Below are 12,971 nucleotides of genomic sequence, written 5' to 3'. Positions count from 1 at the left end.
ATATCTCCCTGCTCTACTCCCATCTCCATCCTAAATCATTACTGGGGGAAAGATGGGTTGGTGACCTGGCTCTAACCAAAATGGAGCTCCTATACTTGGGATACAGCGCAGCTGACCATGGCCTAACATGCAACTCCAGCCCTCAGCTCCCCAGCCTGGGGTCTGGCCTCTGAAGCCCAAGAAAGGCCCTCCATCCCAGACCGGAGTGAGTGCTCACCCCCAGAGACTCGTGGGCTGGCATTTGAGTTCCCGGCCGGCTCTCACCTGACTCCGAGAGGGCCGCCTGGCTCGGGGCTGCTGATGCAGGGCGCGCAGTTGCTCCTTGGGACTCGGCTGGGTTCCCTGAGACTGGTGCGGCCGAAGTTCTTTCTTCAGGCCCTGAAGAGCTCCCCAGAGGCTCGGAGCCGCGAGACCAGGTGACTGTGGAGGACCCAGGCGGACCTGCTGACGTAGGAGCCGCTGGGGCATCACGGGTGGAGGCGAGTGAGGGGTCCTCAGTCACCTCCTGCGGAGTCACAAGCCCACCATGGGTAATAGAGTCCCCCCAGGGCACAGGGTCACCAACGCTCCCAGTGGTGACAAGGGAGGTCTTGGCCATTTCCTGTGGGATGGAGGGGCTTCCCGGAGACGCAAGACCAGTGGGGGTGAGTGACAGAGGCTCAAAGTCCGCGGACGCACTCTGGGCAGTGGCCAGTAGGATCCTGAGCCCCTCCTGGGGATTGGAGGTACCTCCCAGGGGCCTGGGGTTTGCCAGAGGGCTTGTTGACACTGTCCCTGGGGCGTCGTGGGGCCTGCTGAGGTGGAAGCATAGGGGGTCTCTGGCACCTGGGTGGTGGGCTGCAGGCTCCCTGGCTGCTGTGGCCACTCTGCTGTAACCAGGTCCTGCAAGGTACCCGCGGGGCTAAGGCTGGTCCCTAGGGCAGGAGAGAAGACTACTGTGGGATCAGCTGAGACCAGGACCCCTTTAAGGACCCAGCCACAGGCCAAGGTGGGGCCAGGGTGGCGCCAGAAGCGGTGGAGGGAAGAACCCTGCAGTCGGGCCCTGGGCTTTTTCTAGGCCTGGAGGAGGCCAGCCTTCGGAGGCTGGGGTGCACAGGAGTGACCCCACCAGGGCCGGCCCAAGCAGGCAGAGGGCCTGGGACTACCAGGGGGTGCCAGGCTAGACCTTAGAGCGGGGAGACGGGCTCTGAGGCAGCTTCCGGAGAGAAAGGAGGCTTGCACCCCTCAGCGCCACCGCCCGCACATGCGCACACTCGCAGCTCCTCGTAGCTGCCGTGGCCCACCCAGCTCCCCTGGGTGTTGCAAGCCAATTCCTCCTCAGCCAGTGGTAAAGTCACCCCTCCAGAACCCGGATAATTAACAGGAGCTGGGGCGCTCTCCTTGAGTCCCCCATACCCGTGACTACTACACCAAGTTTTGCTGTTGTTGGTTTTGGAGTTTCGGTGTGGTTTTTGGTTGTTGGTTTTGTTTTTGTTTTTGGTGCTGGTGACTGGACCCAGGGTGGTTTACCACTGAACCACATCCCCAGCCCTTTTATGTATGTATGTATGTATGTATGTATGTATTATTTTTGTTTGTCTGTTTGTTTTGAGACAGGGACTCACTAAGTTCCTTAGCACCTTGCCAAGTTACTAAGGCTGACCTTGAATTTTCCACCCTCCGCCTCCCAAGTTGCTGGGCTGGGGCAGGCTCCATCACCATTTTTTAATGTTTGAATAGTGAATTAATAAAAGCTCTGTTTGACCTTGATCAAGTCCCTTAACTTCTCTGTATCCTCAGAAAAGGAAATGACACCTTTGTCTGATGTGGGAGTTTATAAGGAGACTAGGAGAATTGTAACTTTGCTCTCAATTATGCTAGTTAACTTCAGAACTCCAGGGAAGCAAAATGAGGTAATAGCTTAATAGCTATCACTGTCATCCACAGCTCTGTCCTCATATGTAGTCCCATCTCTTCTCTTCTCTCCCCAGAGAGGATCCCCTAATCAGAAGGCACGTTGGCCCCTCTATGGTGCTTCCCCCTCTGGGGCTGGACCTCAAGGGCTCTCTGATGATTTCTCTCCAGGAGCATTGCTCAGCCTCTCTCTCTCTCCCTGGGCCAGGTCCAGGTCACCTCACCTGAGAAGACTGCACAGCCTCTCAGGGGTCCCCAGGCCCTGGAGCTACAAGTTCAGAGGCCTAGTTCAAGTAGAAGGGAGGTTGATGGTGATCAAGCTCTCCTCCCCCTACCCTTGGATGACCCAGCAGTGTCGGGAGCAGAGTCTCCCCTGCATAAGTGGCCCTCAGTTGCCACCCAGTTGGCCCATCTCATTTCTGGTCCCTCACTGGCTCTTATGGGTGAGTCCCAGGGGCCCCAACCTGGGCTACTGCATGCAAGCCACCTTCTCTACTTCCCTAGGCCTGGAAGACTCCAGATCCAGTCAGAAACAGGCTCAAAGCACCTATGCTCAGCCTGGGAGTGGTCCCCACAGTAACATCGGAGGAGGAAGCAGGCAGGAGCGGAGGCATCTCTGCCAACTCCCGGTGTCCAATGACAGAGTCTGCAAGAAAATACAGAGAGCGCGCATGAGGGCAGGGTCTGTCTGTCACACCCAGCAGGCTGTCAGCCTTGAAAAGTCACACCAGGCACCCTGTCCTCCCGCCACAGCAGCCAGACTTAGAAGGGCACAGTTACTGGGTACTGTGTGCTGATCACTGGGAGGGGTCCCCGCGCCATCTCCTGTCCTCACAGTAGTCAAGAGGTTGTTATGTATTTTACAGATAAGGATCAGGATTCTCATCATTTCCAAAACACCAAAAGGAACAGCCAGGAATAGGTCCACCCCCAGCCCTCCACCCCCGCTGAGGGACAGTAGCTGAGGGCTTGCTGGGGGGGCAGGGAGTGACTGCCAACAGGTAAGGAGTTGTGATTATACACAGATCAGGAGAGGCCTCCGATCCCAGTACCTTCAAAGTGACAATAAAAATGGCCATAGCTGATATTTGTTAAGTGATCACTCTGGCCAGGGTCTCTGCTAGGCCCTTACCCCCAGGCAGCCTTCAAAGCCATCCTGTGAGCTGGGATCAGCAATCTCACTCTGTTAAGTATATTTCCCAGATGAGGAAAAGAGATGCTGAGAGATGAGCTCAGAGATGCTGCCCACCTGATTTCTAGACGGTGCTGAAATCTACCTGATTCCAAACCCCACGATCTTACGCATTTCATCGTCCAGTAACATTGTTGTTGCTAATTGCGCAAGTCCTAAGGCTAGAGGGGTTCTATTCCATTCCCTAAAGATCCCCAGAATTAAAATGATATTACTTTATCACAAGTTTATAGTATAAGGATCTTAGGAAACTGCTTCAGAATTATTATTCTCGAAGCCTGAAAGTGCTTCCGTAGGTCTAACCTTATTGACTCTTGCTGCCAAGTGGACCCATTTCCCATCTTGTTTTAGCCTCAGTGACCTGAGGCCAGCAGAAGTGACTTCTCACGCACCGTAGAAGCAGATGAAGGGTTGCAGGGAAGAGCAGACCACTGTGTAAACCTGGGGATCATATTTTGAGTAGGCCCGGAGTCCTGCACACAGTCCTCTGTCAAACTTAGGCACCAGCAGCCAGCTTGGGATGCTGGCACCCAAGTCACTGGACCAGTTCAGACACCTGGTATTTGCATTGAAGTAGAGGCCAATCCAAGCCTCAGTCTCATTTGTGACGGACTTCAGAACCTGCTGGCCTGCCTCATCAGTCACCGTCTGTAGGTCGGCCAGGTCTGTGTAGTGGCTGCGACAGTACTTCAGAGCCGAGGTCCACGTCATTACTTGTTCAAATCTCATGAAGGTATATCCACCAATCTGGACCTCAGCTGGGGGCAAAGAACAGAGATCACAGGCCTGAAGTCCTGGATCTCTGATAGCCCAGCCTCCGTTGCCCCTGGGACAGAGCTGTGGTCCCCAGTCCTCAGGTGTTAAGTTTGATCAAAACCACAGTTTTAAGGGCTGGAGTCATGGCTCGGTGGTAGAGTGCTTTCCTAGAATGTGTGACGCACTGGATTCGATTCTCAGCAAAATAAAGGTCCACCAACATATAAAAAAGTATTTTTAAAAACCCCACAATTTTATAGACAGACTAAATATCAGGTTGGGAAAATGGATGGGACAGATATCATAGCTGATCTATGGGAGAAAACATTAAGGAAAGCAGGAATTAAGAGCTCTTCTTATGACCATATGGCCCTAAGAGTTAAGTTTAAGGCTCCATATCTTCATCTGTCCAGTGGGGATAATAATAGTACTTAAGGTCAGGATCACATGAAACCAGGTATATAATTAGCTGAGCACAGTGCATGCAAACAGCACTTAATAAAATGGTAATTACAGTTTGGGGGAAAGTTAGGAGGGAATCAAGATGATCCTGATTTGAGTTGGCCTCATTTGTGATCTCCAGGGGCTACCCCTGCCTCTAGGGCGGAGGCAGAATGGAGGAGCAGTGGGATGTGCCTAGACTCACAGTGTCAGGCAAGCCAGGGAGAAGAGGGGAGCCTGGTGCACAGCAGACCTGAGGAGCAGGCGCAGCAGATCATCCCCCGTGGCCGGCTCCCCAAGGAGCAGATCAGGTACCAGCCTCCCACCTCAACGACCTCCAGTCCCTCCCTGACACTAGACTGGGCCAGGTCCCAGAAGGAGGCTGCCCACCGCCAGGCCCTTCTCCTCTGCGGTACATAAGCCCAGGCCTCTGTAACTCCACACACGGAAAGTTTGGAAAGGATGTGAGCAGCTGGCACCTAACCTGACGTGTTGATTCCGGAGGCCTGGAAAGGAAGCACTGTGTGCAGAACCTGGAGCCAAACCGAACATTCAAATAAGGCCTCCCAGACTCTCCCACAGGCCTGCTCACCCTCAATTTGCCACTATTTCCCTAACACTTTCCTTATCTAAATTGATTTTTTTTTAAGTTATCCTATATTAAGCACCTGGTATATGCCTGCCATGAGCTATGCATGTGGCCTATGTCATCTTTTTAAATACTCTATTCCTGAGATATAGATATTAATTGCATGTCACAGACGAAGGAAAGGAGACATAACTCACCCAAACTCATGTCAGATTCACTATCAAGAAGAGACTCGAACCCAGGTCCACCTGCCTTGGAAGCTTGCGCCATTCCCTCTACCCCTCCTTATCCAGCACGCGCAGAGAGCCAACCGTACAAAGCAATGGATCAACTGTATTTTGTTTGTCATAGAATTTCTTTCTATCAGATATGAAGAAACTCTATAGAGTAATAACATCCAAGGGGTTAAAATTTGAGAGAGAAATCACCCTCTCTAGATGGATGGGTCAGTACACAGGGTGTAAAGAGACACTGCCCAAGTCACCTAGTCAAGCATGTCACCTTCCCCTCTGGACCCATCTGAATAACAAAGGTACTAACTAATCTCTCCCTTGGTTTCACTCTAGGGACAGCAGAACCCATGGCCAGTCGGGCAGGGGTACGGAAGCAGAGGGAACCCAGCCAGGTAGAGGAGTTCAAGCAGAAAAGAGAAAATGGAGCAGGTGTATACCTTGCTTTGGAAGAGTGGTCAGGCCGAGATTGGGCTCCACGGAGATGCGGTACTTTAAATTTGGGTCTGTGAAACAGAAACAGCCTGAGTTATGGGGGCAAGGGTGAGGCTGCCCTGACTCCTCTGTGGGCACCAGCTGCTGCCAAGTTAGAGCCCAGAGAAGCCTCGCTGAAGGCTGGACAGATGATTACTTATTTTCTACATTGATCCAGTAAATATATCCTGAGCACCTACTGGGTGGCCGGTGCTATTCTATGTCCCTGGAAATGGCAGCAATAAAATAAGCAGGGTGTTTGCTCTTGAAAAGAATAGGAGAAGGAGCCAGCCTGCCCTGGGCAGAGCAAGGGCACAGGTCCAAGGTGGGAAGGAGGTGTATGGGTCTGGGGAGCAGAAAGATGTGGCTGGAGAGAAGGATGGAGATGAAGCCAAAGAGGGCAGGCAGGGCCTGTTGGCTGTAAGAAGGATGGTCTCCTATTTGCTAGGAGGACCTACTGAACATGTTTAAAGACAGTAATCTGATTTATGGTTTGTTTGTTTCTTTTGGGGGGAGGATACAAGGGATTGAACTCAGGGTCACTCAACCACTGAGCCACATCCCCAGCCCAGTTTTTGTATTTTATTAGAGACAGGGTCTCACTGAGTTGCTTAGGGTCTTGACATTGCTGAGGCTGGCTTTCAATTCGCGATCCTCCTGCCCCAGCCTCCCAAGCTGCTGGGATTACAGGCTTGCGCCACTGTGCCTGGCTTGATTTCTATTTTTTAAAGCTGACTGTGTGCCCAGAACAGACTGAAGCAGCAAGAGGGCCCACTCAGAAAAGAGAATGGTGGTTTGGCCTGTGTATTGGCAGTGGGTCTACAGAACTGAGGAGGAGAGCATGGGGTCAGGACAGGTCTGAATGGAGTTCTAAGACAATGGAGGGAGCAGGGAAAGACCCCCATACAGTCCTTCCTTTGCAAGGTCTCCTCACTCCAGGACCCCTTATCACCCAAAGAAATCTCTTTATTCTCTTGGCAACCCAGAGTCCAACTCTAGACCACTGCAGGCAATGACTCAAGGTCCCATGACTTGGGAGTAGAGCAAGCTGACCTCCATGCCCCTATTTGCATTGAAAGAATGGTATGGATTTGGGCTGAGCCTTGACTGATGAAGAAAAGCAGAAACTGGCCCTTTTTATCAGGACAATGCTGTGTGGTCTTCACCCATCTCCCTGCATGATCTTCTCAGCACCAGGGCTGCGCTACCAGGGGCAAGACCGGACAGGTGAGGGGCAAGGATGGGAGGCTGCTCCTGAGAGCCAGCACCATGTCATCGTGTACTGATGGCAGACTTCCTGAAAAGGTGTCCAAAGGGACTGGTTCCACCCACTGAGCTCCCAAGAAGCAGGGCGTCTCCCAGGGGGTGGCTTCTCCACATTCTCCCACCACCAACAAGGCAATAAACCATGAGAAAGGGCAGACTTTAAACTCTGCATAGTGCAAATGGACTCTCCATGTCCACAGCCTTTACTGACAGAAGGAAGAGACACAGTGGAACATTCCATATTTTTTTCTGTATCCTGACTTATACCCATTTCTCTAATGGGGTTTTGGGAATGGGGTGGGAATAGAAATGAAGGCCACAGAGAAGCGGTAACATGGCAAAAAAGGTAACAGCCTGTTACTCCATAAAAGTGCCCGTCTCACCTTCCCCACCCCACCACATGCTTCTTCAAGAGCCACCTGGGAGGAAGAAGGCTAGGCTCAGAAATTGAATCTGAACACACCTTTATAGCAAATGAAGGGCTTCTGTGCCGTGCAGACGTCGACCCCCAGCATGGGAGCAAGGGACAGAACAGAATACAGAGTGACACACATGCCCTCCCCGAGGGCAGGCAGTTGGATCCACTTCAGGTCGACGAAGGGAGAGCCGCTGGACCAGCGGGGGCCAGAAATACTCATGTCAAAGAAGAGGCCGATCCACGCCTGGGTGGGCTGGATGAGCGAGCTGATGGTCATCAGGCTGCTCACGCTGCTCATGCTCTGCAGGCTGATGAGGTCCGTGTGGTAGTCCCGGCAGTAATCCATGGCCTCTCTCCAGCTCAGCGGTTGGTCCTCCCGGGAAAAGGACTTGCCGTTGTTCACCAGCTTGGAGGCTGGAGCAAGAGCAGTGTCACCACTTGGCTGCCCCCACTCCACCCTAGACCTTCCCTCACTTCTGGCCTCCAATGCACCCAGCCCTGCCACCCCACTTCTGCACTAGCTGTGCTCTTGTTTGGGGAGGGCTGGCCATCCCCAGCTAATTCTCCAGTCTCCTAATTTCCCAATCGGCCACCACCCCTTTGCTGGTCCTGCATTAAGTGCCCACCTGTGTGCTGCAGCGCCCCTTTGTTAGGAATTAATAATAATGGGTAATGCGTACTAAGCATTATGACGTGCCACAGCTCACCAGATTCTTCCAACAACTCCTTGGGATAGCCCGAGGCCTGCTTTACAAATGAGGAAACCAAGTCACACAGTTAAGTGGCCTGGACAAGGCGACCCAGTGAGGAGTGGGTAAAGACAGGACTCTAGAACCTCGGGTGGAGCACCCAGGTCCGGTACTGCCCCTACGCCAGGGCTCCCAGCTGGCTCCACAGTAGTCCCCCAGCGCGCTCCTAAAGAAGTGGATTCCCAGCTCCACCTTAGAGCAAGGATCTGAGTTACTGTGACCAGCATCAGGATTTCTAAACTGCTCCCAGGGCAAGGGCCTTTTCTTCCTGTCTCCACTACCAGATCTGAGCAAGCTGGGTGCACAAAGCAAACCTTAGTTGTCATTGCAGTCCTGGTGCCCGTCTGGCACATGGGGAGTGCTCAGTGTGATAGAAGGGAAGGCAGAAGACGGGGAACTTCTCCCAGGAACTCAGCCCGAGCCCCGAGAGCTCCATGTTCACTTCCTTCCTGCCTTGACTCTCTCCCCTTATGGGGCTCCCAGCAAATGCCAGCTGGCCCAGGACTCCTCTGCCAGGTCCTGCCTGGGCAGGGGACAGACAGGAATGAGGGCTCGCTGCTAGGATCCCAGGGGGACCTCGAGCCAGATGTCCCGGGAGAGGAAACTAAGACTGGGACCTGGGCATACAGAGGGGCAAGAATGTGCCACAGGGAGGACAGGGAAGGGACTGATCAGGCATCTGCCAAAAAGAATGAAGCTCCTCACACCCACCAAAGTCCAAGATGCCGCCTGTCACCAAGAAGGGCTGGAGAATCCCTGTGCCGGAGAAAGAGAATAGAAAAAAGAATATTTTCTCCTTAGGATGTGTGACTCATTTTGATATTTTTTATTCTACTTTATTTAATGTTTTGAACTGGTGGGCTCTGGGGTCACACTAATGGATCACACCCAATAGTTGGGAAAGGCTGGGACCTGGGGGTACCAAGACCCTGGGATGGACCACCTCCAGGCCTTGAGCAATGCCCCCTTGCCCACCCAGCAGTCGCTGCTGCTCCCTCTCCCTTCAGTCCTGACTTCCCGTCAGTGGGTCTTACCTGCTGTGCAGAGGGAGAGCAGCAGCCCCCGTGGCGCCATGGCTGTGGGACAGGACGAGCCCCTGGGGGTGCAGCTCACAGGTGGAAAGCCTTCTGGCTTCTGGCAGAGGCTCTGCCTGGCCTCCTGGTCATTTCTTCCTGGCTCTCCATTCTTCTCTTTGCTATCCAAACTGACAGATTTGACTAAGCAAATACTAATTCCATGCCTGCTGCTTCCAGGCCCAGGGTGAGGGCTGGGGAGGCATCAGAGTAAAGCACAGATATCCCCGTCCTCCCTCAGCTTAGGCAGAAGGAAACACGGATCAGGTAATTAATAAGCAGAGCCTGTCCTAGGTGCTGGCTGCTGGTGGAGGGAAGGAGCAGAGTGTCAGAAGCCAGATGAGTGGACCCCTGGGATTCCCAAGAGCCAGAGGAGCTAGGGACAGGGTGGAGGAGAGGGACAAGGGGCCTGGGAAGGGAGAAGGAGCTAGCATGTGCGGGCCAGGTTGTAGCAGACTGTCCCTGCCATCCTCATGACAGCCACATCAGGGAGACCACCATGATCCCCACAGTACAGGGGAGGACGCTCAGAGAGATGAACAAACTTGAGCAAGACAAGTGATTTGGCAGCGAGTCAAGCCCAAATCACTGAAGAGCATGGGGTGGGGACACGAGGACCCCGATGAGCCCTTCTTCACTGACGAAAACACCTCACCCCACAACTCCCCAGTCGGCTGCCACGTGGGAGCTCCCAGAGATGAGCAGGAGTGTGGCCAACTCCATCAGGGTCTTGGTGGCAAAGAGAATCCACATTAAGCTCCTTTAATTGTTAGGAGGGTTGGAGAAAGAGGGTTGAGGCCCAGGAACAATGTTCAGAACCACCTTGAAGAACTCTGGGTTCAGATTTAGCTTCCACTGAGAGCTAGCACCTGCGCTCTGCTCATGACTCATCGTAGGCCTGGGAGATAAACCAAAGCCCAGTTCACATCCTCCATACCAAAGTGGACCTGCCTGCATGGTTTTTTAGCTTTGTTAAGTCTAAGCTGGATCAGAGCAGTCACATATCTTGACATTAAATTTAAAAAAAAAATGTGGAATCCATTGAATTCAAGTTCTAGGAAAACAGACAGCCTACCAATGCTCTCTACCAATAAAGGAAAAAAATCCAGGCTAAGGATGTGGCTTAGTGGTAGAGTTGTTGAGCTGCCTGGCATGTTGGGGCCCTGGGTCTGAACCCCAGTACCACAAAAACAAAATTTAAAAGGAAAAAAACACCTACTTCTTAGTCTTTAAGTGCACTCAGATGCTCCTGCTCACAACTCAGTCACCTTGAGAGTTCCGCCAAGACTGGCTGAGTGAGCCCTGGCTGTTTTTTTGGCCTCTCACTTCTTTTACCTTGGCTTGCTCCACAATGGCTCTCAAAATCTGCCATTGGCTCCTCCATCTGGAGACTCATTCAAGCATTAGCGGCAGTTCTCCAAGTTTCAGGAAAGAAATGCTGTCCCCAGTCCAGGCCCTAGAACCTCTACCGAGGGAAGAAGATTCACACTTCTGCAAGAGTCTTCATGTGAATTCAACTCAGAGTTACTAATGACCTCAGAGGCAGAATGCCCGAGAGAAGGAGGTAGATCAGATGTGGGAAACCTCACCACTATCTCTAAGTTCTCCAAATGCTTGGTCCAGACTGAATTCTTGTCCAGGTCTGGTGGATTAAGCCCCAGAGTAGACATCTTCAGGAAGGAGTCAAGTTCAGGGAGCTTCATGGGGCTGGAAACAAAGGTTCCTGGGAAGCAGGATACAGATTCTCATCTAAAAGGACAATGGCAGAACGCAAACCCAGACAGGTTAGGTAGTGTTTGGGGTAACTGGAGTGGGCTCCAGTGCTCATCAGAGGACTTAGAACAGGAGGAGAAGCTTCACTCCATACCCCACATTCTAGTGGCTGAAGGAGGGAATGAGCCTGCTGTGGGAGGGTGGCTTCCAGCGTCTTCTACGGCCGTGGGTCTGGGATAGACTGGAGCTATTGTACTGGAAAACCCTGGACACACAGATCATATTTTAATCTCTGTCTCAATGTCCCTACCCATTGGCCAGCCAGGTAACAAAGAAGTTGGTCTAACCCTGCTAGTTCACATTGGATCAGAGATTTCATCCCAGGTCAATATCCAGTGTAGATTTCCCCTTGGATCTTGTAAATTACCTCCCTTTTATTCTAAAGCCAGAAGAACTCTAAATCCAGTTTACTTATAAGGATACTTGGTGGAGTGAAATAAGAAAGTGGGGCAGGGACTGGTTGCCTGCTCCTTAGATCTATTTCCTCTTATTTTCAGGAGCTTGGTCACACTGGCCAGCATCCTTTACAGTCAGGTGTGGCCTTGGGGTGATGTTCCAGCCACAGGAATGTGAGTGGGAGTGGGTGAGTCCTCCTAGGATGGACCCATGGAGCCTTCCATCTGTGAGGAAGGACACCACATGAAGCGTAGTCCCCCAAAACAGCTAGTTCAAAGAGTATATGGTGTCCCTTGGCTTTGTTTCAGTGACAAATGGGAATCTGAAGGTGTCAGAGATGGAGAGGAGGCTGTGAGGGACTGGAAGAGCAGCTGGAGAGTGCCTTCCAGCAGGGAAGCTGAAAGAGGCAGGAGGGACGTAACTGCCTTCCCCTATTTGGGTCCTATCCAAAGGCGGAAAACTAACTCTGGAGGTCCCAAGAGCCTCCCGTGGCTGATGGCTCTTGTCTGGTCTCACATCGCAGGCTGCTCCATGAAAGTTAGTTGTGAGTACAGTAATGGGTTCCCCTGGGCTCCTGGAGCCTGGCCAGTGTCTCCCCATCGTAAGGAATACACAGGAGAGAGAAGCCAGCAATCCTCACACTACACCTTAATGAAACTCTTCACTCACCATCAGCTATATTGAAATAGCTGGAGATTTACAATGAGCTGTTCAGATTATGTTTTGTTCCTGAAATAGAGGTTCATATGATACAAACTGTATAGTCTTCCCACTGAAACAATATAATAGGATTAAGATTCTAGCCAAAGTCTTAGACACAATTTACAGAAATGATTGGAAATTGCATGGTGATCACTGTGTCAATGACTAACATTATCTGTGTGTTGCATAGAATAAGCCTTTCGGGGTGTCTGTAAATCAATCAAATAGGACAGTTCATGAAACAATCATATGAATTCTCTAGAAAATTTATGTAAGAGCTTCCCTGGGGCTATGAAGCAGACAGCTTCCCTATTTGTGGATGGCCACCCAGACTCTATAGTGTATTGGGATATGAACTGCTGAGTGCCAGAGAAACACATTAGCTGGCTCACCTATACGGAACTATATTGGACGACTCCAATCAACTCCATCAAACAGCTCCAATGAAACATTCCACCCAAATCAAAGGGCTTTAGAACATTGGGCCCCCAGTGGTCAAATAGGCCCCTAAGCACCAAGACATTTTCTTTCTGTTCTCTGGGCCTCCACACAGGTAGTGACTGAGCCTGGGTTTCATTGTGGGTTAGAGCCTGGAATTTGTACTTCTGAAATCACAAGAAGCCAAAGTCAGAGGCTAAAGCCCATTTTTTAACACCACCCCCTCCAGCTTCCCTCAACATTATTTTCATGAAAGTGGAAGTTTTAAAAAAAAGTATCTTTGTAAAGAAAAGAAATCCAAATGATATCAACTTGGAGAAAGGAGACATATGGCTGCCTCTTCCTCTCGGTTGTAAATATCCCCTTTCCCCCAGATTCTGCTGGAACATCAGTGGGCTTTTTCTCGGTGCTCTGGTGTACATGGACTGCGCTGCCGAGGGTCCAGGAGTGCACACCTGGTGTTTTGGGGAGAGCGGCCTCAGCTTGCATGGAACAAGGCCACACCGTGGCAGACCCAGCAGTACTGCTTCAACCCAGTCTCCACACAGCTGCAAAACGATCTTCTTTTCTAATCTTCTTAA

The sequence above is a fragment of the Callospermophilus lateralis genome, chromosome 13 (assembly GCF_048772815.1).
Source record: "Callospermophilus lateralis isolate mCalLat2 chromosome 13, mCalLat2.hap1, whole genome shotgun sequence".
Lineage (NCBI taxonomy): Eukaryota > Metazoa > Chordata > Mammalia > Rodentia > Sciuridae > Callospermophilus > Callospermophilus lateralis.
Note: the sequence above shows the minus strand (reverse complement) of the source record.